Source organism: Helianthus annuus, chromosome 16, assembly GCF_002127325.2.
Source record: "Helianthus annuus cultivar XRQ/B chromosome 16, HanXRQr2.0-SUNRISE, whole genome shotgun sequence".
NCBI lineage: Eukaryota > Viridiplantae > Streptophyta > Magnoliopsida > Asterales > Asteraceae > Helianthus > Helianthus annuus.
Genome location: NC_035448.2, coordinates 53009733 through 53036864, shown reverse-complemented (window position 1 = coordinate 53036864; position 27132 = coordinate 53009733).

Sequence of the window (27132 nt, the reverse complement as noted above, 5' to 3'; positions counted from 1 at the left end):
CCAACACCTGCCACCAAAAAGACCAAAAGAAAAACATACAGAAAACCCACCAAACCCACACCAAAGGCAACGCTGGAAGATGAGATCCCAGAGTCAATGCCAGTGACAACACAAAAGTCACAAGAAACCACTGCTGCTACTTCCTCATAGCAGTTGGAAGAAAGATCTCAACCCCAGCCTAAAACTCCTCCTACATCCTCACAAAAGGATCAGATTGTAAGCACAGGGACCCCACAATATGAAGCTCTGGACCCACTCGGATCCATCTTCCACAGTCCTGATCCCAAGGACATGTCTCTTTCAACACCCATACCCTTACCAATCATATTGCCACAATCAATAATACCCCTGTTGCATGCAGTTGATATGGCACAGACACAAACCAGTTCCTCTCTATCACCTATTACTGAGAGTATACCTCCACAAGTGACTGGGTCTGATGCTCATACCTCTGCTAACCCAGCAACAGCTGAGGAGGTTACACCCCCTGAGTTACAAGTAACTCTCGGTGGTAGTTCAAGTGGAGCAGCAACTACAACTGATGGATCAACAGATCTTCAGTTGGACAGTTGTTACATTACTAAGACTCCCTTGAAGGCAATTTCTTCCATGGCAACATCGGTAACCACCAGTAAGTTATCTTTAACTGCTGATAACATCAAAGGTTTATCGGTTGCTGAAGAAAGAAGTCCCCAGTACCAAGAAAAAGGGGCATCAATGGATGATTTTTGGGACTCTGTTCCTAAGTCACACATTGATACAACCACCACTGGTAGTAAGCCAAAAGTCATCAGCAGGTGTCACAAACAGTGAGCTGATCGACAAAGAAGTTGAAGCAGACATAGCTGCAGCCAATAAGATTATTGAACAAGCATTCATACGAGTGTCTGAAGCTCATGATACTGCTCTGCACTTCTTTTCTAGGCCAATCATTTCAAGTTCATCAGTAAATAAACCTCTCCCAAGAAACCCATTTGGTTTTAAAATACTAAAGTGGTTCTCTGATCAAAAGACCCATGTATTGACTCTGATCAGAACCAATGGAGAAGTGAGACATATATCAAGGAATCAAGCACTAGGCCTAAGTGTTGAAGATCTACAAGATCTCCTTGAGCTCTCACTATGCAGGGATGAGGATGATACAAGTTCCAAAGAATTTGAAGAAGAATTTAAAAGAACAACAAAGGAACGTCTGATGAAGAATAAAGATCCTGAATAAAGACGGGTTTTGGCGTTATCTGTTCCAGGGGGAGATTGTTGGGATTGAACCCTATCAGAGGAACAGATAATGTAAAGCCAAAACCTGATCACAACAATGGATTCACAATAAGCAGAAGTTTACTCTAAACTCTCCCCTTGACAGTGGTTATCTAACAGCTGATGGATCTTAAGTGCTGCTCAACTACAACAACTGATAAACCAAACTCTGATGATTATCCAACGACTACTGAAGACAAACACTGATGCTCTATCTACTGCTGTTTCCTAAGTACCGCTGAAGACTCAAGCACTGCTCTCTCAAAGACTGATCACCTTTGAAGATTGCACTGAAGATTCAACATCTGTGCTCAGGCTACAACAGTGGAATGTGAAGCAGTAGTTTTTCTTAGTTTTGCATTTTACTACTTATCAGATGTTACATGTCAGTAGTTTGTACAGAATAGTGTTTATAGTTTGTTAGGTCGTTAGATGTCACTATCATGGTGACGTCAGCTGAAGCTCATCAGTAGTTTGGTTTGCCTATAAATATGACAGTATTCTGTACTGTTATACTTGATCGTTTTGAGTGAGTTCTTCTCCTCAATTCAATCCTTTCATCTTGTGCAACCAACTCTGGTGTATCAGGCTGAGGGGGAGTTTAGATTGTAAGCTTGCATTGTAATCTTTTGCTTTTATGTAAATCTTTTGACTCAATGAAAAGCAATTGTTTATCAATCTATACTTTCCTTTGATTGTGTTTACAAAGTTTGCTATTCATTTCCGCTGCACTTATTATTCGTTTTATGCAAACAAACACAATCATGATGGCCCCAGATTCTAACAATATTTTATTTGATCCCATGTGGATACATTTTCGACTATTCGTAATACATTGATATTGCAAGCAATGGTTGAAATATAATTATCTTTATGCTTCCGCTGTGCATTCATATATTGTGTGGTTTGACTATATTGTTGCCAACTACGTCACGGTAATCCCCCACCGGGCCCACCGGTGTGACACGTGGAAATCGGGGTGTGACATAAACACATTGACTTCCAGATTTGAATTCGAAAACAACAAAAATTCCGAAAATCATGAAATGTTAGTTAATGAAAAATAAATTCCAAAAATAAAATTAAAATGTGAAATTACATAGTTGCCCTTTTAGTTAAAATAACTCAATGCCACATGTCCAATTCTCATTGCTTCCTAGACTTTCTAGGAAAAATACACTTTCTACCCAACTCCTACTATATATATATATATATATATGGTGGGGTTCTAGAGTGAACACTAGTGTATTTGCGAACTGAGTGAACAAATCCTGGCATTGATCTACACACGTGTATGGCTATGATCTCATCATCAAATCGTAAAATACACTAGTGTATTTCAACATCAAATCCCAGCCATTGATCTACACACGTGTATGGCCAGAATTAGTTCACTCAGTTCGCAAGCTACACTAGTGTTCACTCTTGAACCTAATCATATATATATATATATATATATATGTTAGGCTTATCCTCCATTTCCTTAGTTTCATCCCCTTTACCCCATCTTCACAACCATCCTACGTGACGCTTACGTGGCGGGTCATCCTCCAAGGATGAGCCTCTACCATACCGTCTAGCCTTAGCATCTACCTGGTGACCGGTGCCACTAGGCCACTACCCACTTTTACTAGTTTTACACTTCGCTGTATAAAAACAACAAATTTCAATTATTATTATTATTATTATTATTATTATTATTATTATTATTATTATTATTATTATTATTATTATTATTATTATTATTATTATTATTATTATTATTATTATTAGTTAAATCTATGGTTTGTCCCTGTTGTTTGCAAATATTGCAGATTTGGTCCCAGTGGTTTACTAATTACCGAGTTGGTCTTAATGTTGCAAATTTTGCACTCGGGTAATCCTTATCACTAACTCATGTTAATTTTCTTAGTTAAATGTATGCGAAATGACTAATGTCACACCCCAACCGATGGCAGAAACAGATTGTCCAAGAGAATCCACAACAACTATTAATGACAATATATTTAAGTGTTAACGTCCCATACCATCAACATATAATGTAAAAACAGTTATTACAGATATTGTTCTCAAAGACAAATAACAGTTCCGACGACTCATATTTTATTCGTGGGTTTCTAGACCACCTAATCTTGATTGATCACAGCAAGCATAGAATAGCATCCTAAACACCTGTCACATACGTTAAAATAAAGTCAATACACATAGTGTAAAGGTGAGTACACAAGTTTAATAGCATATAGTAGCGAAAAGCGGTTTATGCATAACCAGCATGTAACACATAGAAATGTGAAGCTAGTAAGCTATCGACAATGAAATATGCACAGACATGACTGCGAGTTGTAGAATGCGCAACACATATCACCACTGTGACACGTGAAGTAATACCCTCAACAACCCTTGTCCACGATAGGTGCTGAGTCCAAACTATAGACTAACGTTGCTAAGGTGTCAGGCAACAATCACTGTGTAAACATAACATACAAGCATTCACTGAATAACACGTATAACACGCGAGAGCGGTTAGCATATAAAAAGTGGTTACGTTATGTGTTGATGTAATTCAGTATAGATAACGTTTGTAACACCCAAAAGTGCGTTAAGCAAAAAGAGATCGAGTATACTCACAGAGCGTGTTTAGTAAATAAACACAGTCTTAGATTAAAGGGAGCGCTTGAGAGATTAGCCTGATCAGAGAATGATAGTGTAAGCGTTGAACAATGCGTAAAACAGCGCGTCGGTGAGATGAGCGATCGGATGGTGGTTAGGTCGAATGACCGTCTGGACGGATGACCATTCGGTCGGTTGGTCATTCGACTGAAGGAGTGTGCTTGTGAAATGTTTGAACTTTTGAAGTTTTCGTTGTAGTATAAATAAGGTCATTCGATCGGATGGTCATCCGGACTGATGGCCGTTCGATCCGATGGTTTTTCGATTAAAAACTGATATTCTTTGAAGTTTTCTAAAAGTTTAAGTGCTGAGCTTATCAAATCAAGTTACCTGGTCGAATAGTCGTTCGATCGGATGGTCGTCCGATCGGACGGCTATTCGATTGAACAACCTTCTGTTTGAAAACTTTGTGAAATCAGTTAAGTTGAAAAGTTTGCAGTTTGACGGAGACGGCATGACGGCGTGTTAAACAACGGAAATCACATCAAGTCCAACTCATTCGATCGGACGGGAATCACCCCGTTCGACCAGACCTAACTGTTCTTGACGGAGTTTCATGTTCAACCCGTGAATCGGTCGTCTCTCCGGTAGAAATCCATTCTCAGACTGGTTCTCCACTAGAGAATGAGTAGAGAGCCCGAACGAGTCCAAATTCTAACGGTTTTGAGTAAAAAGTGAAGAATGTTGAAGACAAGTATGAAATCGGTGAAAAGTGTTTGGATTTTGTTGAAATCAGTGTAAAAACATGTGGAAATCCTTTAGATCTGAACCGTTCTTGGTGAGATGAGGTCACACTCCAGTGTTCATAAGAAACCATGACGATGTCACTCTAGAACAGCCCAAATCAGATGATTTCACGGTGAAAAGTAGTGATTTATTGGTGAAGATGATGAGAAAGTGGGTAATGAAGATGAAAGTACAAGATTTAGGAAGAAAACTTACAAGAATTGCGAGAAATCGAGAGAAAAGAGCCTGGGAGTGCGTGGGTCGGACGGAGCTGTCACATCAATGAACAGTTGATGTGACAGGGAGGTGTTTATAGGTGAAAGGTGAGAAGGCGGTGTAGGGTTGAACGGGTCAGAAGGTCGTTCGATCGGATGGCCATCCGGTCGGATGTCCATTCGATCGGTCGGTCGTTCGATCGGTTGGCTTTAGCGAGTTAGTTTTCCGACTTTCGTTTCGTGTGTTGAGCGTTGCGTTGCGTTTAAGCGACTTGCTAGTAAGCGATGCGATAGTATTAAACAATAGATACACAAATAACATAACTAACACATACATCATAAAGTAAATAAATTTGCGTTTCGAGTTTGCAATGGGACTGCGTTGCGATAGAGTTGCGATTGCGTTTGCGAATAACATCCCAAAACATAACATCAGCACACACAAGTAAGGCACATAATAACACACACACACATAGCACAATACCAATAACTGCGATTCGAGTTGCGATGCGATAACGATGTGATAGCGTTAAGTAGAATAGCGTTTAGTTGCATTTATCGCATTGTTAATTCACATAATAAATAACCGTAGACTAAAATAGCGTTAACAAACATATCGATTATGGAGTCTGAGAGTATAAGCAATAATTAAGTAAGAAATGACATATCTGAATGCTAACATGTCTTGATTTTTGACTTTGACTTGTTCTTTGACTTTAAAAGTCGGGTTGTTACAACTAAATTGCCCAATAAAAAAATAAAAAAAATAAAGATGACCCACCCTCATATTCTTCATCCCCTCTCTCTCTAAAACCTAGGGGTGCTAAACCCGTTGGGTTCGCAGGTTCGCGGGTTCAACCCGACCCGAATCCAAAAATTTTACACGAACCCGAACCTGAAAATCATATCATTCATATGAACCCGAACATGACCCGAAATTTCGTGTGTTGACCCGAACACGACACGTTCAACACGATTTTTTATATTTTTTATTTTTTTTTTGAAATAACTATATTAAAATTAAAACTTTATAAAACACAAATGTATATAACATAATTATATTTAAATTATAAAATCTTATATTAATTTATCTTTTTAAGTAATAATTATGGAATAAAAACATAACCCATTTAATTTATAACATAAAACATATTGTAAAAAAAATATAATATTATATAAATGTGTTATATTGGTCAACCCACCAATCCGACCAGGTTGACCCGAACCCGACCCGTTAACCTAAACGGGTTCACAGGTTCAACCTGAAACTGACCCGTATCTGTTAGACTAAACCTAAACCCGCAAATTCCGTGTCGTGTTTTCGGGTCGTGTCAGAAATTTACTCAAGGACCATATATTTCATTTCAAATTCCTCAACAAACCAAACATTTGTTTCGTAACCTGACTACGACGAAAATCATCACTCTTCTCACGCTCCTCTGAAGGTATCTTCCGGTTAGAAGATCCTGGAGTGAAGGTTGTTTGGTGGCGATGACGTCAGCAGCTGCGGTGTCGTCTCCTGGATCTTGTTCTTCGTCTTCTCCGGCGTCGACAGGCTCTGTCACGGCGAGGTTGCCGCCGCATGCTCCGCATCATCGTCAAGGGTTGGATAAAAACGCTTGGAATCATCACCCGAATCTATTCACTCCCGATTGTAAGCGACAGTTGTACGACTTCATGGCTACTAAACAAGACTTGGATATCTTGAACCAACACTCACCTGGTATGCATCTATATTATTTTTTCAAAAAACAATCGAATTTTATATTGTTCTGTTCGCTGTTTATACAAAAAATAATATTATATTGTACTGTCTGTTTATCCTAAACAGCCAGTTTAGACGCTGATGATTGGTGATTGGAGAAGATGAGGGTGGACTCTATCTATCGTGGTGGATTTTAGAGAGATATGAAGAAGATGAGGGTGGGTCATCTTTATTTTTATTTAATTTTTATTGTTCAGGGCAATCTAGTCATTTTGTATATTTAACTGATAAAATTAACATGCGTAAGTGATAAGGATCACTCGAGTGTAAAATTTGCAACCTCTGGAACTAAATCTGTAATTAGTAAACCACTGAGACCAAATATATAATATTTATAAACCACAAGTACCAATCAGGCATATAACTCAATTATTATTGAAAAATGAGGTACTTCATTCAATTTAAAAATATAATATATATATATATATATATATATATATATATATAGTTAATAGAAAAGATAATATTGAATAATCCAGCTGGGAATAACTCAATAATTCAATCACTTTACTAAGATAAATCACTTATCCCTATCATCAACATGTCTTAACATTTAGTAGATAAAAATGACACTCCAACCATTTTTAAAACAAGTCAACCAGTTAAACAAAAGTTATTAAACCCATAAATATATGAAGTTCAGTTTGTTAGTTGGGAAAATTGTTAATAATTCACCAGTATTATTATATATTTTTTTGTGCAAATTAACACTTACCGGGTGTTTTTTTATTCGTAATGTTGTGTTTGAGTTCACCGGTTAGTCAACCTGAAACTAGACTTGTAAGCGAACTGAATGGTGCTTGTTTGTTTTCGTTTGTTTAACTTACCGAACAAACAATTGAACACAAACATTTAAACGAACGAATTTCTTGTTTGTGTTCGTTTGTTAAGCAAAAGAACGTGTTAGTGTTTGTTTATGTTCGTTTTTAATTATTTTAAACAAACAATTCACGAACTTAAATAAACACAAATAGACATAAACAAACATAAACTAACAAAAATCAACACTAGTTAGAAACGTGAATATCCAAACTCAAGTGTAAAATACAATCATCATTACATCAAACATTTCGAAATTAAACAAATAATTCTATAAAATGAAATTCAAATTGTTTTCTAAATATTGTTGGGTTTATGGAGGCTTAAATAGTTAATTGGGCCTGATTTAGAACACACAAAAGTGACAGACCAATTAAATTAATGATTGAGGTAGGCTTGACGTGTTTCATTTACTTATTTGATTAGGAATAAGTTATAAATAGATGATCTTGTACTTATAAATAGATGATCTTGTAATTTCTCATCACGAAAGCAGAAAGTAATAATACTATATCTTAGTTGTAACCCGTAGACATAGGTCAACTTAGACCAAACCACGTAAATCGTCACGTTCTTTGTTTTTTTGCAGTTTATTTGTGTGTGTATTTGCAACTCGATCCTAATATATAATACTAGTAATAAAAAAATTGAATGAATATTTAAATGAACCTAAAGGAATGAAAAAAATATACAAGAACGTAAACGTATGTTCATGAATGTAAATGAACGAGTGGGTGCTTGTTCAAGTTTGTTTGTTTAACTGAATGAACATGTTTGTTTGTTTAATTGAATGAACTAAAAAATGTGTTCATGTGGTTCATCTATTAAATGAACAAACATAAACCATAATAAACTAAAAAACGTGTTCGTATAGTTCTCTATTAAATAAATGAACAAACATAAACAAACTTCATCTCTCTCCTCTTATGCAATTGAAAAGTTGAAAATTAAGAAAGAAGAGTCTCGGATTCATCTCTCTCCTCTTACTTCTAATAAACCACATGTACAATTAAAAAAAATAGTTATTGCAAAGTCAAAGTGTGATTGAGTAATAAGAAATGCGAAATTGAGGTAGAAAAATAATAAAAACTAGTTAAAGGGTTCAAATAAATATGGAGATTACAAAGTCCATGATGAACGGTTGATAATTGGTTCATGCACATTGACATTTGACAATGGTATGTGGGCTCCATCGTTGATAAATCGTACACTACTACGCTATGTCTATACGTATTATGCTATGTCTATCAGTATTATATAACTTTTTTAGTTAATAAAATAACAGTTCTCTAAAACACAAGTCAAGTAATTTCTCATTTAGGAGTCGTTTGATGCTTTGGTTTAATAGTAGTACATGCTACTACAATTCCTCATATCTAAACAAGGCATGTATGTATATTCTTTACGGATCTTTGTAAGGTTTTTTATAAGTTGAGGGTAAGCTCGGGCTCGGCTCAGATTTAAAACTGAGCTGAAAATCAAAGCTCGGACTTGATTTTAAAAAGAAAATTAATACAAAATTCTCAAAATTAAGTTGTTTAAAATATTATTCTATAGTTCAAAAGAACATATCCATAATAAGTTTAACCTAATACATTATAAGTCAAAATTAAATTCAACATCACAAAATAAGTTTTAAATTTCAACGAAATACAATATTAGTTCATTAGCATTAGCATGGTAATCAACCTTCATCAAATATGTCATTGATATCAAATTTCACTCCTAAATACATGGAAACAATAATCAGTTTTTTTTTTTTTTTTTTTTGTAATATATTATAATGTAGGCGTCTCTGAGAATTCACGTAACTTGTTCGAACTCGAAAAAAATGGTAACTTCTGTAATGTTTTATTAATATTTAAAAAAAATCAAATTAGTATTGGGCTCAATAAACCTAATGCCAAGTGAGCTAAATTCTAAAATATAAAAAATGATTTGTAAATGGACCTATATTGGAATTGGTACATGTTTACTTTTAAAAATAATAAATAACATATATATATATAGTGGAGAGTTCAAATGAGAAGAAATTTTTTGTAAGAAGAAAAAAGAACAAATTTCAACCAATAAGAATGCTTTATTTTACTTCATTTAATATAAGTATTTAATGTTACTATAAGGGTACATTGGTAAGTCTACATAGGTCATTAATTTGTAGTCTTCCTCTTTAATAGCTAATACATTAAATTTTTTGTAACTTATCTTCAAAATATATATTTTTTCAAAAAAAAAAAAAATAAAATAATTTAAAGTGTAGGATAAATTAGAAGTTGTGTAGGATAAATTACGAGTTGTGTAAGATAAATTTCAACGTGTAGGATGAATTTCGAAATATGTAGGACAACTTTTTGATGTGTGTAGGCAAAAAAAGTTAGTGTGGAGGATAATAATCTTTATGACTAATTAATTAGTAAAAAATGATAATAAATGAGATAAGTGAAAAACTATTTAATCTTTTACAAAATTACCCTTTGTTCTTTTTCTTCTCAATTAAATTTTATTCTCAAATGAACCTTCCCCTATATATATATATATATATATCAGATTTTTTTATACAACCGCGTGCCCCTCGAAATCACGGGCCTTATGCGGAGGTCCTCCCCGCACACCATCATAGCCGCCACTGATAGAATATATTACACATAAAATAATCCGAGCTAAGCTGAGCTGAGCTATCAAGCGAGCCAAACCGAGCCAATCCGGCTCCTAACGAGCTGAGCTAGGCTCAGTTTCAAACCAAGCAATTTCAAGCGACCTTTCTCCAAGCTAAAACCGAGCGTGCTTCGACTCACAAACCCTTTTGACAGCCCTAGATCTTTGTCATTAAAGCTAAAAGCTTTGAGATACAAAGGCTCGTTGCCAAACATACACTAAGAGCATGTTTTAGTTCGGTTTTTCGGTTCGGTTTTATCAGTTAAATCGGTTATGATTCGGTTTTATCAGTTAAATCGGTTATGGTTCGGTTAATTCGGTTTTTTGCACACCCCTAATACAATGTCACTTAATCCGCCGAAACTTGGTGTTATGGATGCCGGCGCCACAACTCATATGACGAACGAATAAGGTAACTTTCAGTCATTTTTTAATAACAACATGCATTCACCTATTGTAGTTGGTAATGGCTCGACTATCCCGGTACTCGGACATGGCACACAAACCTTACACACCCCATACCCACCCTTTATTCTTAAAAACGTTCTTTATGCACCGAAATTTATTAAAAATCTGATTTTTGTACGTCATTTCACAACTGATAATTCTGTGTCTGTCGAATTTGATCCATTTGGTTTTCTTGTGAAAGACCTCAAGACTCGGATCCCTATCTTATGGTGCAACAGCAACGGTGATCTCTACCCATTGCTGCTCGATTCCACAAGCTCTACATCCAGAGCCGGCCCAATGGGCTTGTGGATCTAGGCAAAGGCCTAGGGCCTCCAAATTTTAAGGGACTCAAGATTTTGTATTTTGGACCTCCAATAATATTAGTGTCACACCCCTATTTTCCACGTGTCACCGGTGGGCCCGGTGGGAAGTATCGTGACGTAGTTGATATCATCATAGTCAAACAACACAAATTAAAATGCACAGCGGAAGCAAAAGATAGATTTATTTCAACCGAATAAATATTGTAATATTAAGTATCACAAACAGTCGAAATAGATCCACAGGCGGATCAAAAGAAAAAGGAAACTTGTTCACAGATTTATTTGCATCCAAGCTTGCGAGACTCTAAATGATGCTAAGGAGAGGCCAGCCTATTACGCGTAGTAGCTGCACTTAATCTTTTTGGGAAAATACGTCAGTCTACACTGGTAAATACAATTTAACTGACTCATTTTGAAAAGGTTTAAAATTGATTTGAATGCACATGTCACAAAAAGATTTTTCTATAATTTGGGATAATTATTTGAATATAAACTTGTAAAAGATTTACTTGTTTCTTATGCGTCCAGTAGCCCGAGTCTACACCGGGTTAAAGATCAATAGACACACCACATGATATAATCCCGCAACGGTTTAACCCAAAACCGGCGGTTATACCTTAATATTTATGCACAACGGGTGTACGCCTACACCCGTATGCTTAGGTCGTGGCCATTTCGTAAAATGATGCCAAGGATATCCGGGACATGGTCATTAACCCCCCAAAGGCTTTAAGCAAACATAACAATTTTAACGGGTCATTTCAATGATTTAACCTACATTTGATTAAAGATTCAATGCCCGACCAAGCAGTATTTTATATACCGTACCCCAAGCCCGTATAGGGAAAATAAGTTAAAAGTATTTACCTGAGCAAGTATAGTCACAATAAGCAAGTGCAAATATCTTTTACTGGATCTCCTATTCTGGAACGAAGGTTTATAATAACCTATTAGAATACTAACGGGTCTTTAATTTAGCCTAAGCTTAGACCGGTTAGTTTTAAAGAATGAATACGGTTCAATCGCATGGAAGGCGAAGACCGGTTTAGAATGTGGTTTTGACCCGACAAGCTTTCATGCTTGTTTAATATGGATAACTTAAACACATTCTGGATTTTGAGACAATAATGATATGGTTTGACCCGTTTCGGCTAAAATGTGTAAACTAGTTACATAAGCCGATCCGAACGCGAAAGTGCGTAACGGGTAACCATATGAAGCATATGCAATTCCTTGAGTTAATATGCACTAAATATGTTGTGACATCAGTAAGATATCTTCTATTATGCCCAAAATGATTTTAAACTCAAACTATGCCTCATAAGGGCATTTTGGTCATTATAAAGGGTATAAAAGAGTTTAATTAGTAACCTGAGTTACATGTCTGAATAAATCAGTAAATATACTCATTTTAATGGGTTATAACAATAGGGTATGATATATATGTGAAATTTATTAATTACAACTATATTATGCACCGTAGGGGCATTTTGGTAATTTCACATAAGCCTAAAAGGTCAAAACTGGAAATCTGAGTTTAAAACTTTTGTTTACTGTTATAATATAAAAATTTACTGAATATATCAGTACGTATCCAACCTTATATATAAAAACTAGTTTTAATACATACGATGTCGTAAAAATGCTTAAAAAGGCGATTTGGAGCCATTTCCGGGTTTTGTATAGAAAGCTGATATTTTTATAATTCCAGAAGGCTCAAAATAATTTATTTACTATATTAGATCAGTAGAAAAAGGTTTGGGGTCAAAAGGATTTATAAAACTCATTTTATAGCCCAAAAGGGCAAAACCGACAATAACCGAAATAAGCTTAAAACTCTAAGTTATGCTCAGCCTAAAAATAAATAAAAATCTTCAAAATTCCCAAAATATTATTTTATATCAGTAGGTAAAAAGTTCGATATTAAAATTTGGGTTTAGATAGGCTATATGCTAATTACGCCATTTAATTACTAAGAATGCTTCTAATTACGCTAATGAGCATAACTCTAAATCTAGACCTCAACCTGATGTAAAATTTTTGGTACAAGTTTATAAATCAGTAACTAAGGTGTCTACTCTTTTATATTTTCAAAAATCATAATTTAAAGTGAAAAGGGCATAATAGTCAACATTTAAGCGATTAACGGAAACTTGCATAATAATTGGACAACTAATGAACCAAGCCGTATAATCACAGAGGGTTATACTAACATGTAATTAGGTCCAAAAGAAGCTCTAAGGCAATCCTAAACTTGGCTTAAACGGGTCAGAACAAAAAGTCAAAGCATAAGTCAAACTATGTGACTTTCGGTTCCAAACCGAGCCTAAACTGAAAATTGTCGGGGTGAACATGTTTAGACATGTTCTTACATTTATTACCAAGTTAAATTAATGATAAAACAGATTGTATGGATCCTACATTGCTAATTATGTATTAATTTGAAAATAAGTATCCTGTTGACTTGTTAAAGTAAGCTTTGACCCGACAATTGACATAGTTAGAGTGGGAATCTGAGAATACCCTTTTAAGGGTTTATTACCCACCTAATTACCTACTTATATGTATTTTTAATTCGAGATTTGACTGGATAATTATAGCTTAATCTCGAAGTCAAACCTTAATTACGACGGTTTGACTTTTAGCTAATTAACTAAGCTAAACTGAATTATAGAGGGTTAAGGACACTTACAAGAGTCCTAAGTATGATTAGGGACTTAAGAGAAGCTTGTTGAAGTCCAGAGAAGTTCCAGAACACTGCTTCAAGTGAGTTGCAAATGAGTGATCAAATGTTGCAACTTTGCTCACCTTATATAGTGACTCCAAATCTTTAGGATGATGCCAAACAAGTCTACCAAGGTTATGAGATCCTCCCAGGTGTCCCTATGAGGCTAAATACCAATTACAAAGCCCCTGATTTTCGAAAACCATCCATATAAGGCGGTGTAACAGGCTGAACAGGCAGCTGTCCAAAATCTACTGCCAGCGACAGGCTTACGGATCGTAAGCCAAATACCTTGCGGTCCGTATGCTCCTCTTGCGGACCGTATGCTTATACGGTTACGGTCTGTAACCGACCCTGGTCTGATGCGCCTAGGTATGCCTCTTGCGGACCGTAAGCTTAAAGCCATACGGTCCGTAACCGATGACCAGAACCCAAAAATTTTGCAAACTTCCAAGAATTGACCATGCACTTCTTACAAGTCCGAATACCGCTGAGCTCTTCATGCATTTCTTCAGATTGCAGACGTGGAATACGTTGTTAATACCGCTGAGCTCTTCAGGCAAGTTTAACTTATAAGCCATTGTTCCTACACATTCGATGATCTCGAATGGTCCTATATATCTTGGGCTTAACTTACCTTTCTTACCAAATCGCATCACCCCTTTCCAGGGTGATACCTTAAGCAGGACTTTATCACCAACCTCAAACTTTAGAGGTTTTCGTCTTTTATCCGCATAGCTCTTCTGCCTATCCCTGGCAGCTTTCAAACGGTCACGAATCTGGACAATCTTGTCCGTCGTTTCAAAGACTAGGCCAGGACCTGATAATTGAGCTTCTCCTACTTCTGCCCAACAGATAGGTGTTCTGCACTTTCTACCATATAATGCTTCAAAAGGCGCTGTCACGGCCCCCGACCCGGTTTGACCCGTTTCAGGAGCCGCAGGACAGAAATCCCGTGATATTTATTTATTTGATTTTAGCAGCGGAATTTTATCATCAGGATCTTTTTAAAAGCTAAAAACTTTTCCCGATTATTTTATTTCACAACTCGGGATAAAACCCCGATAATTTACAATAACAAGATTTTACTAAGAAATCTTTATTTTTACAAAACATATTTCTTTATTTTATAATGAGCCACTGTCTTAAGCTTGAAATGCTCCCCAGCACTTTTCCTGAATTACAATAGATCACCTGAAACATGTTTGAAAAAGGTTTTGTCAGCGGAAAATACTGAGTGAATCATTCTATTTATTTAAAATGACTCGTTTATTATAATTTACAGTATTAAGAGTTTTTACATATGTTTCTGATATCTACCAACTACCCACAGTATTTGTCACTCAACCGGATCTGTGACTATGGTCATATCACCATTGGCTGCCCCAATGAATGACGTATATCACTTAATTTTAGGTTCGCCCACCTAAAGTGATAAAAACAGTAGTAATGTGCACAATACCCCACATACTGGCTGTAATTTGGTGATTACATAAACTTAATCACTGCAATTATAATTCTGAAAATAATTTGGAGTATTGTGTCACACCCCGACCACGTATAACAACAAAACGTGGCGGAAACGTCGGGGAGTGTTGTAACAGAATCATTGTTTCACAACCATGGATCAAATAGTTTTGTTTTACTGAATTATTGAGTTCAATGTTTTGGTACAATTTAAAATAAAACAAATAATTGTTTCTCAGTTTTAAGTCGCTAAGGCACAAGTCCATCCTATATGTAGCGTGCATCAACAATCATCACATAGCAGTACCTGAAACATATATGAAAATATGGTACGTCAGCATAAAAATGCCTGTGAGTAACATAGGATTTTGTGTATTAGATTCATGGCTTTAGATAATATGAGAAAAGGTTTTATGTTTTTCAAAATAGCCATGAATCTAATGTAAAAGTTTTGTTTCTGAAAATGTGTCGTTTTGGAAAACGGGTTTATAGTATAGACAAAAATATACTTTGGTTTTGAAAAGTTTGTACAAATAGTATATCATAGTATACTTTAGTTTTGAATAGTTAAATGGATAGTATATCAAAATATACTTTAGTAATTAAAATAATAGTTTCGGTAGTATATCTTAAGTATACTTTGGTTTAAGAATAAAAATATTGGTAGTATATCAAAATATACTTTGGTTTGTAAATAGCATATCAACTATGCTTTGGTTAAAAGTAGCATATCAACTATGCTTTAGATAGTATATCAAAATATACTTTAGTTTAAAATAACAAAGTTGGTAGTATATCAAACTATACTTTGGTAAACAGTAGCATATCAAACTATGCTTTGGTTTAAAAATAGCATATCAACTATGCTTTGGTTTAAAAATAACAAAGTAGGTGTGTTAAAACATATGTTGGATTTTTGTACATAGTATATCAAAATATACTTTGGTAGATCACATTTGAGAGCACATCAAACTGTACTTTTGTAGTATATCGACATATACAAAGAGAGTGTGATTTGGTATTCAACAAAGCCTTAGTGTATCAAACTACACTTTGGAGACTATAGAAATACCACGAAGGCAATTTCTATTTGGTTTAAATTTGGTTTCTGACATTCCATACAACAGGAATGGGGTGTCTAGTCCTATAGCGCTATATCATACTACCAATCGGCTGGGTGAATGTATAAAAATGGTACAATCCAACAATTTGTTTATTAAGTTTTGGAAAAAAAATCAGTGTTTAAACCATAGGAAATCGTTTAATTTGTCAAAAGAATGTGTACTAAACATGTATAATCATGTAGTTTAAAATCAGGAAAATAACAGATAGGCATATATGTTTCACCCCAAAACATTTGAAAACAGTAAAAGAGGGGACTATGTACTCACTTGAGATTGCAAGTATCCTTGATTAAGTGTCCTAACAAAGCTCGGGAAATCAAGGAATCAAGTGGCACCTAGTATGGATCACTATGTTAAACAATCGGATCCTAAATCGGAAGATAGGATAGAATGAAGTTCTATAAATCAAATGAGTATTGCAACTCATATGGCATGATTTAATAGACCTAACATCCTGATTGGAAGGCCTACCTAAGTGCTTTTGACCCGTTTCGACACATTATGGTAACATAAGCCACTATAATGCGTCGTTTGCGTAAACTAGGTTCGGATGGTTAACTATGTGCTATGTCAAGTCTTACATGCCCAATTATCCCTAAACATGTTACTAATTCAGATTATATGTCAAAAATATGTTCACATAATCAAAATACGGATTTTAGCTTCAAAAGGGCATTTTGGTCATTTCCTATGGGCATACAAGCTAACTAGCATACGACTAACCAATCCTATGTGATCATAAGGTATAACCTCAGTGGTTATTCCCTATACAACTATGATCACTAACTAAGCTTGGTCGGATCCTAAAGATCGACCAAACGGGTCGGGTTCGGAAGTATAAGCGGTTGTTTAGACCGCTTACCTTACGACCCTAAACAAGCACAAACTAATAGTGTCGAGTTAAACATGTCAAAACATGTCTAACCTACTGATTTGGTATCAAAACAAAGCGTTTTGATACCCTAAAGTAGTTCCGTTGCAAAATGCGTGCTAAAACGCATTTTGACCGAAACTTTGACTCGACACTACAACTAGATAACGTGGTAATCAGCGGTTATAATCGCGAAGGATTATAACTATCGTGATTACAATCACGTTTCAAAGTTCAATTGAACTTTGACTTGACCAATTGATGGTCAAAACCGAAAGTCAAACTGTTGGCCAAACTGTTTGACTTTCTGCACTACATAAGGAAAAAGCAAATAAAAGAATGAAAGAAGGCTCACTTAAGGTCCTTGCTATCTTTTCTACAAGAAAACAAGCTCCCAATCAGATGAGAAAGCTCCCCAAAGCAGGTTAGAGAAGAGAATAAGAGGAAATGAGCAAAGAATGAGGAGGTTTAGCTAGCTATTTATACTTGTTGATGAAGAACAAGATCAAGACATGTGTTTTTCTTAGTCATTAAGCATAAATCCTAGCCATACAAGTGTAATAAGCAGGTGCAAAGCCTTGGAGAGGTGGTAACTTGGTTACCACACAAAGAAATTGCAAGATTGGCCCCTGAAATTACAAACTGTTGCTGAAAACACATATTCTGCCCAGATGAGGCACTCGCGTAGCGCTAGCGCATAGGCCTTAGGGCTCGCGCTACGCTACGGCGTGTATGATTCAGCAAAGTTTCAAAAATGGCAGAAATGATCCCTGCACGCGTTTAAAGCCTTTTTCGATGCGTTTAAACCCCGTTAACCTCATTTCAAGGCTCTAAAATGAAGTTAAAGCATAGGGAACTCAAAACATGCTCAAAAATATCTCGGATGTCGGTTCGTTTGGTCGTACGATCGCGTTGTTCGGTTAATTACGACGGAACTCAAACGGATGCGAAAACGAACCAAATTAAGCGACGAATGGAATTTTTGCATGGCGATCACTAAAATAAAAATATTTTAGTGTGTACAAAAATTTTGGATGTCCAGATGTGTCCAGAACGTAAGATATGCGCGAAAATGCAAACTTACGCCGTTTTTGACACTTTTAGTCCCTGAAAGATCACATAAGCATGTTTTCGCACACCGAACCACTCAAAGCTTGTTTCTAAGCTATGATTAGGTTATATATGGTATGTTTAACTTATGATCAAGTTCCGGACTATTCGATACCATACGAATCGGTATAGTTTCGCGGTTTGACGCAAATAGTCCCTGCGATCGAATAAACTTGTTTTCGCCATACCAAACCTTCCAAAACTTATTTCTAAGTTATGTAAAGGTCATTTAAGGTATGTTAAGCCTATTCCACTATTCCGGAGTGTTTGTCGCGCTAAACTGATTACGTTTACGCACCAGTGCGCATATAACTTTCCAGAAAGCGATTTAAAGCTCGGAATTGAACAAGAATTGATATGTGCAAAGGATACACATATTTATACAAATCCCAGGTATGAAACACAATTTTTCATAGGTTTGGCATTTGTTTGGTGTTCGTGGTGACACAGGTGTCACAGTCTCCCCTACTTTAGGAAATTTCGTCCCGAAATTTAATTCTAGAGGAAACTTGTGAAGACAACTGTGATCGTTTCGCTTTCAAGTGAATCCTTAGTTTCCAAAGTAGAACTCTAGGTCACGTTTGGATTCTTAGCGAATCTGTTAACTGCCAAAATGTCGTTGTTGTAGTACCGGAAACATGGGGTTTTGAGCAACGGATAGGAGAATGTTTCTTATGAAGACTATTATAGGAAACTTGTGTGTGCTCGAAATCAGAGTCGGAGAATGAAAAATAAGATTGACATTGGTCAAGGTCCAGGACTTCTAGCAATTTAAATAACGCTACTTTCGCAATGTAATAAGGAACACTTATATATAGGAAGTACCAGCGGCGTATCCACCATGCCCTTTTTACATTGTTCCCGTCTCGTTATTCTTATCACTATAGGTCTTAACACATGACAAAACTTGCTGTGGTTTCTGTGCACTGAATTCCATAATTACGTATGCATCCATAATTACGTAATTCCTTGCACAATCCGCACAGTTCATCTCATAATGTGTAGGGTAAAATCAATCGAATAACCATGAAATGACTTGACTAGACCACCAAAGGATCTTTTTAATTAAATCAACGAACGATCTTTTTAACTAGATCAACACATGATCTCCTTATCTAGATCGTTGTATGATCTTTTTAAATAGACCATTTAAGGGATCTTTATAACTCGGAACCAAATAATCGTTTTGAATCAGCACTTTGGAATCCAAGGTTCTTACTATTTGCATAGAAGCCCCTTAAGGATTTAAGACAGTACTTTGAGTATCCTTCTGAGAATCTAACATATGAAAATACGGAAGATTCCACCAGGACTTAGATAACGAGCTTTGGAGTTACACATAAACATAAAATCACCAAATTGTGTATTCGTTAATTTAGTTATTAGCTCGTTTGTGAATTTGAAGTACACTAGAAATCCAATCACGGACTTCGATTAGTACTTTAAAATATCCTCAAGAATCTAACTATGAAGATAGGAAGATCTTATAAGGATTTGGAATTTGTTTCTGTCGTTTTATAACATTCGTATTAGGATAAATAAAGAATCCAATTAAGGACTTACGATAGCACCTTTATCAAATCAAAGATTTGAAATGGTACTTCAAGTATCTGATTAAGAATTGCACCTGTACTTTGTTTCTTAAAAGAAACTAGTACTTAGGATTTTTGGGGAGATTACAAATGATCATAGAATGAAGGAACCACAAGAGTAGTTTGTTCTGGAAAGAACATGGTTCATTGGTGTTGATATTGTAGGGGTATGTCAACACACACACAATCGTATCAGTTTTAGAAATAAAATTGGAATAACCATTTTATTTATAATAACTGAATTGTCTCAAATGTCAAAAGATAACCACAAAGGAAATACAAAAGACTAATTGTTCACTGCTGCGTTGTCATTCGCGTTTGCCTCGTTTATGTTGAATACTCGTCCACGTGCTGGATTTGTATTAACAAGTCTTGGGCAATTGTTCCTGTAGTGAGTAAGGTCACCACAGTTATAGCACGATCCAGGAGGAAACTGTGCTCGAACAACGGCAGGATTCGCAGCGTTTTGGTTTTGGATAACATGGCGACATGTATTGACCAAGTGTCCCAAACGCCCACAGTGGGTACACTTCTGACACGGTGTCTGATTCACATGATGACGGTTGCATTTGTTGCACAAAGGTGCAGTACCAATATAGTTCTTCCTAGCACGAGGCTGTGCTGGTTGATTTGGTGCAACCTGATCATTCTGAGCGACTACTGCGAAGTTTTGTGAAGCCTTACGCTTCTTCGACTTCTTAGAGGACTCGGTCTGTTTATCCTTTGGTTTATCTTGTGCTGTCTTGTCAGATGGTCTTGGATCGCCTTTTCGGAAAAGCTTACCCTTCCTGATTTGAGATTCAGTCAGGGTAGCAGATAGTTCAATGGCTTGTCTGACGGTAGTAGGGTTGCTACCAGTAACAATATCCTGAACTGGGTCAGGAAGACCATCGATGTATCTTTCAATCGCCTTATCCAAAGGCGTAACCATGGTAGGACATAACAGACTCAATTCCTCGTAACGATCAGTGTATGCTCGATGTTCACCGCTGTCTTGTTTGAGATTATCAAATTCCCGTTCCAAAGCCCTAAGCTCATGACGAGGACAGAATTCCTTCATCATTAGAGCCCGAAGCTCTTCCCAGGTTTGTGCCATTGCTACATCGGCACCTCGATCCCTCATTATGCCATTCCACCATGTGAGTGCTCTTTTCTGGAATACACTCGACGCAAACTCAACTTTTCGCTCGTTTGGGCATTGCACATGACGAAACGTGCTTTCGAGACTCTCAAACCACTGTAGGAGTCCCGTGGCCCCTTCAGACCCAGTAAATGTGAGTGGCTTAGCTGAGTTGAATGTCTTAAAGGTGCACTGAACATTGTTATTGTTATTGTTTGCCTGATTTATCTGGGCGATAAGGTTCGGGAGCACAGCAGCGAATTGCTGAGTGATTAAGGCTGCCAAGGCGGCATCCTGAGCTTGATCACGTCGAGGAGGCATATTCTAAAAGGGCAAAGAAACATGAGGGAAAAACGAGTGAGATGCTATTGGATATTCAAAACTAGATGTTAAGAATATCGACAAAGCATAAGGATTGTGACCATTTGTTCGTTACTTAAAACAAACAAACGACACTGTGACAAATCAAAGTAAATGGGTCAACATAATGTATCACTGAAGACATGCTCGCCTATAAGTGAACACTCACCCCAAGAGTTCCCAGGTAAGAGTGACTGGTCCGATACTGCGGATTTGTACGAACACTCTAGCCTTAGACAGAAAACTCAGGGTACAGGCATGCACTCTTCCAGTTTGCACGTGTTCACATTATTTAGACTCAAACTTTGACGGGATTTTGAAAACTCAAAAGGCACAAAGCTAAAGATGAATCAAACTGGAAGGGTTCAAAACCTTATAACAAAGGGTTCAAAACCTAGTAATCAATCATCCAAGGATAGATGATTAATTTTTGAAGCGGATTCGTTATTGTGTTCTCGTTGTGGTTATCACCTAAGGATAGGTGACGTGTATTGTTTTAAGACTAAACACAAGATAACTTGTGATAGGGTCCTAGGAAGGTTATAGTCTAGGTCAAAGCATTACTAATAACCTAATTCCCTATAACCATTGGCTCTGATACCAACTTTTCTGTCACACCCCGACCACGTATAACAACAAAACGTGGCGGAAACGTCGGGGAGTGTTGTAACAGAATCATTGTTTCACAACCATGGATCAAATAGTTTTGTTTTACTGAATTATTGAGTTCAATGTTTTGGTACAATTTAAAATAAAACAAATAATTGTTTCTCAGTTTTAAGTCGCTAAGGCACAAGTCCATCCTATATGTAGCGTGCATCAACAATCATCACATAGCAGTACCTGAAACATATATGAAAATATGGTACGTCAGCATAAAAATGCCTGTGAGTAACATAGGATTTTGTGTATTAGATTCATGGCTTTAGATAATATGAGAAAAGGTTTTATGTTTTTCAAAATAGCCATGAATCTAATGTAAAAGTTTTGTTTCTGAAAATGTGTCGTTTTGGAAAACGGGTTTATAGTATAGACAAAAATATACTTTGGTTTTGAAAAGTTTGTACAAATAGTATATCATAGTATACTTTAGTTTTGAATAGTTAAATGGATAGTATATCAAAATATACTTTAGTAATTAAAATAATAGTTTCGGTAGTATATCTTAAGTATACTTTGGTTTAAGAATAAAAATATTGGTAGTATATCAAAATATACTTTGGTTTGTAAATAGCATATCAACTATGCTTTGGTTAAAAGTAGCATATCAACTATGCTTTAGATAGTATATCAAAATATACTTTAGTTTAAAATAACAAAGTTGGTAGTATATCAAACTATACTTTGGTAAACAGTAGCATATCAAACTATGCTTTGGTTTAAAAATAGCATATCAACTATGCTTTGGTTTAAAAATAACAAAGTAGGTGTGTTAAAACATATGTTGGATTTTTGTACATAGTATATCAAAATATACTTTGGTAGATCACATTTGAGAGCACATCAAACTGTACTTTTGTAGTATATCGACATATACAAAGAGAGTGTGATTTGGTATTCAACAAAGCCTTAGTGTATCAAACTACACTTTGGAGACTATAGAAATACCACGAAGGCAATTTCTATTTGGTTTAAATTTGGTTTCTGACATTCCATACAACAGGAATGGGGTGTCTAGTCCTATAGCGCTATATCATACTACCAATCGGCTGGGTGAATGTATAAAAATGGTACAATCCAACAATTTGTTTATTAAGTTTTGGAAAAAAAATCAGTGTTTAAACCATAGGAAATCGTTTAATTTGTCAAAAGAATGTGTACTAAACATGTATAATCATGTAGTTTAAAATCAGGAAAATAACAGATAGGCATATATGTTTCACCCCAAAACATTTGAAAACAGTAAAAGAGGGGACTATGTACTCACTTGAGATTGCAAGTATCCTTGATTAAGTGTCCTAACAAAGCTCGGGAAATCAAGGAATCAAGTGGCACCTAGTATGGATCACTATGTTAAACAATCGGATCCTAAATCGGAAGATAGGATAGAATGAAGTTCTATAAATCAAATGAGTATTGCAACTCATATGGCATGATTTAATAGACCTAACATCCTGATTGGAAGGCCTACCTAAGTGCTTTTGACCCGTTTCGACACATTATGGTAACATAAGCCACTATAATGCGTCGTTTGCGTAAACTAGGTTCGGATGGTTAACTATGTGCTATGTCAAGTCTTACATGCCCAATTATCCCTAAACATGTTACTAATTCAGATTATATGTCAAAAATATGTTCACATAATCAAAATATGGATTTTAGCTTCAAAAGGGCATTTTGGTCATTTCCTATGGGCATACAAGCTAACTAGCATACGACTAACCAATCCTATGTGATCATAAGGTATAACCTCAGTGGTTATTCCCTATACAACTATGATCACTAACTAAGCTTGGTCGGATCCTAAAGATCGACCAAACGGGTCGGGTTCGGAAGTATAAGCGGTTGTTTAGACCGCTTACCTTACGACCCTAAACAAGCACAAACTAATAGTGTCGAGTTAAACATGTCAAAACATGTCTAACCTACTGATTTGGTATCAAAACAAAGCGTTTTGATACCCTAAAGTAGTTCCGTTGCAAAATGCGTGCTAAAACGCATTTTGACCGAAACTTTGACTCGACACTACAACTAGATAACGTGGTAATCAGCGGTTATAATCGCGAAGGATTATAACTATCGTGATTACAATCACGTTTCAAAGTTCAATTGAACTTTGACTTGACCAATTGATGGTCAAAACCGAAAGTCAAACTGTTGGCCAAACTGTTTGACTTTCTGCACTACATAAGGAAAAAGCAAATAAAAGAATGAAAGAAGGCTCACTTAAGGTCCTTGCTATCTTTTCTACAAGAAAATAAGCTCCCAATCAGATGAGAAAGCTCCCCAAAGCAGGTTAGAGAAGAGAATAAGAGGAAATGAGCAAAGAATGAGGAGGTTTAGCTAGCTATTTATACTTGTTGATGAAGAACAAGATCAAGACATGTGTTTTTCTTAGTCATTAAGCATAAATCCTAGCCATACAAGTGTAATAAGCAGGTGCAAAGCCTTGGAGAGGTGGTAACTTGGTTACCACACAAAGAAATTGCAAGATTGGCCCCTGAAATTACAAACTGTTGCTGAAAACACATATTCTGCCCAGATGAGGCACTCGCGTAGCGCTAGCGCATAGGCCTTAGGGCTCGCGCTACGCTACGGCGTGTCTGATTCAGCAAAGTTTCAAAAATGGCAGAAATGATCCCTGCACGCGTTTAAAGCCTTTTTCGATGCGTTTAAACCCCGTTAACCTCATTTCAAGGCTCTAAAATGAAGTTAAAGCATAGGGAACTCAAAACATGCTCAAAAATATCTCGGATGTCGGTTCGTTTGGTCGTACGATCGCGTTGTTCGGTTAATTACGACGGAACTCAAACGGATGCGAAAACGAACCAAATTAAGCGACGAATGGAATTTTTGCATGGCGATCACTAAAATAAAAATATTTTAGTGTGTACAAAAATTTTGGATGTCCAGATGTGTCCAGAACGTAAGATATGCGCGAAAATGCAAACTTACGCCGTTTTTGACACTTTTAGTCCCTGAAAGATCACATAAGCATGTTTTCGCACACCGAACCACTCAAAGCTTGTTTCTAAGCTATGATTAGGTTATATATGGTATGTTTAACTTATGATCAAGTTCCGGACTATTCGATACCATACGAATCGGTATAGTTTCGCGGTTTGACGCAAATAGTCCCTGCGATCGAATAAACTTGTTTTCGCCATACCAAACCTTCCAAAACTTATTTCTAAGTTATGTAAAGGTCATTTAAGGTATGTTAAGCCTATTCCACTATTCCGGAGTGTTTGTCGCGCTAAACTGATTACGTTTACGCACCAGTGCGCATATAACTTTCCAGAAAGCGATTTAAAGCTCGGAATTGAACAAGAATTGATATGTGCAAAGGATACACATATTTATACAAATCCCAGGTATGAAACACAATTTTTCATAGGTTTGGCATTTGTTTGGTGTTCGTGGTGACACAGGTGTCACATATTGTAAAACATTTGATAAAAAGAGAATGACTCACATTGCAGATTTAACATGGACAGAATATGGTTTAGCCTTGTTAACCTAATTTAAATAATAATGCACACAAAACCGGGTTAGTGATCAATACAGCATTTACGATAACTCACGAGATCAAATTCTCACAACGAACGACAAAGTGCAATACTTAAACATCCATCGATTTAACGACGAACGACAAAGTATAACCCTATGTGGGCGGCACTTAAACATCCATTGGATATATTGATCAGTCGGAAAATGAATCGTAATAGCGATCGAGTGATTACCCTGTTTTGCGGCAGCACTTCGAGATTAGTGTGTGTTTAATTGTACTGTGACAGCCTTAATTCGACGTACAGACAGAGTTGAGACGTCGTTTTCGTATCCTATTTCAAGTCCCAAGGTCGGCTATTTATAGCAATTTTTGAGACTCCCTTACGGACCGTATGCCTGATCCCTTATGGTTCGTAAGCTAAGCAGTCTAATTATAGGCTGCCTAGGCTTGGGACTAGCTTAGCTGATTCAAAAATTTGGTCAAATCATAATTCAACAACGAAAATTATTGATAATTATCACTAGGGTTTATCCCCCCCTGAGTTTTAGGGGCCTTGATCCTGATTCCGATTGTTATGAAAATTTTAGGGTTGGTACAGAATTACTTGGGTGTCTCAATTAGGGTTTTCTTATTGATTAATTATCATCCTAATTATTGATTTTAATGAGAGTTGTTACATCCTCCCCACCTTAAGAAAAATCTCGTCCTCGAGATTCATTGAAATAGATGAGGGTATTTTCGCTTCATTTCTGACTCCAGTTCCCAAGTATATTCTGGTCCCCTCTTTGAATCCCATTTGACTTTGACTAGCACTAGTCGATTGTGTTTGAGAAACTTGACCTTCTTGTCTTCTATTTGCAGTGGTTTTTCTATGAATTTTAACTTTTCATTTACCTCCACATCTTGAAGAGGTACTACCAGGGATTCGTCAGATAGACATTTCTTAAGATTGGATACATGAAATACATCATGTACTCCAACTAATTCTTCTGGTAGTTGTAACTGATAAGCTACTGGTCCTATTCGTTGGATCACTAGGAATGGTCCAACATATCTTGGACTCAGTTTTCCTTTCTTACCGAATCGTACTACTCCTTTCCAAGGAGATACTTTCAAAAGTACTTTGTCTCCTATCTGGAATTCTAGTGGCTTGCGGCGATTGTCTGCATAGCTTTTCTGACGATCTCTGGCTGTTTTCAATCTTTCCTTGATTTGAGTTATCTTGTCTATGGTTTCTTGTACGATTTCTGGACCTGATAATTGACTTTCTCCTATTTCTGCCCAACATACGGGAGTTCTGCACTTGCGTCCATACAGTGCTTCGAATGGAGCAGCTTCGATGCTTGAGTGATAACTATTATTATAGGAGAATTCGATTAAGGGTAAGTGGTTATCCCAATTACCACCAAAGTCAATTACACATGCTCGGAGCATGTCTTCTAGAGTTTGGATCGTCCTTTCACTTTGTCCGTCTGTTTGTGGATGATATGCAGTACTTAGATTGAGTCGGATTCCCATTGCTTCTTGGAAGCTTGTCTAGAAACGGGAAGTGAAACGACTATCTCTATCCGATACAATGGAGAGTGGGACTCCATGTAAGGATACTACTTCATCCACATACAACTTGGCTAACCTTTCCATGCTAAAGGTTTCTTTCATAGGTAGAAAATGAGCGGATTTGGTTAACCGATCCACAATTACCCAAATAACAT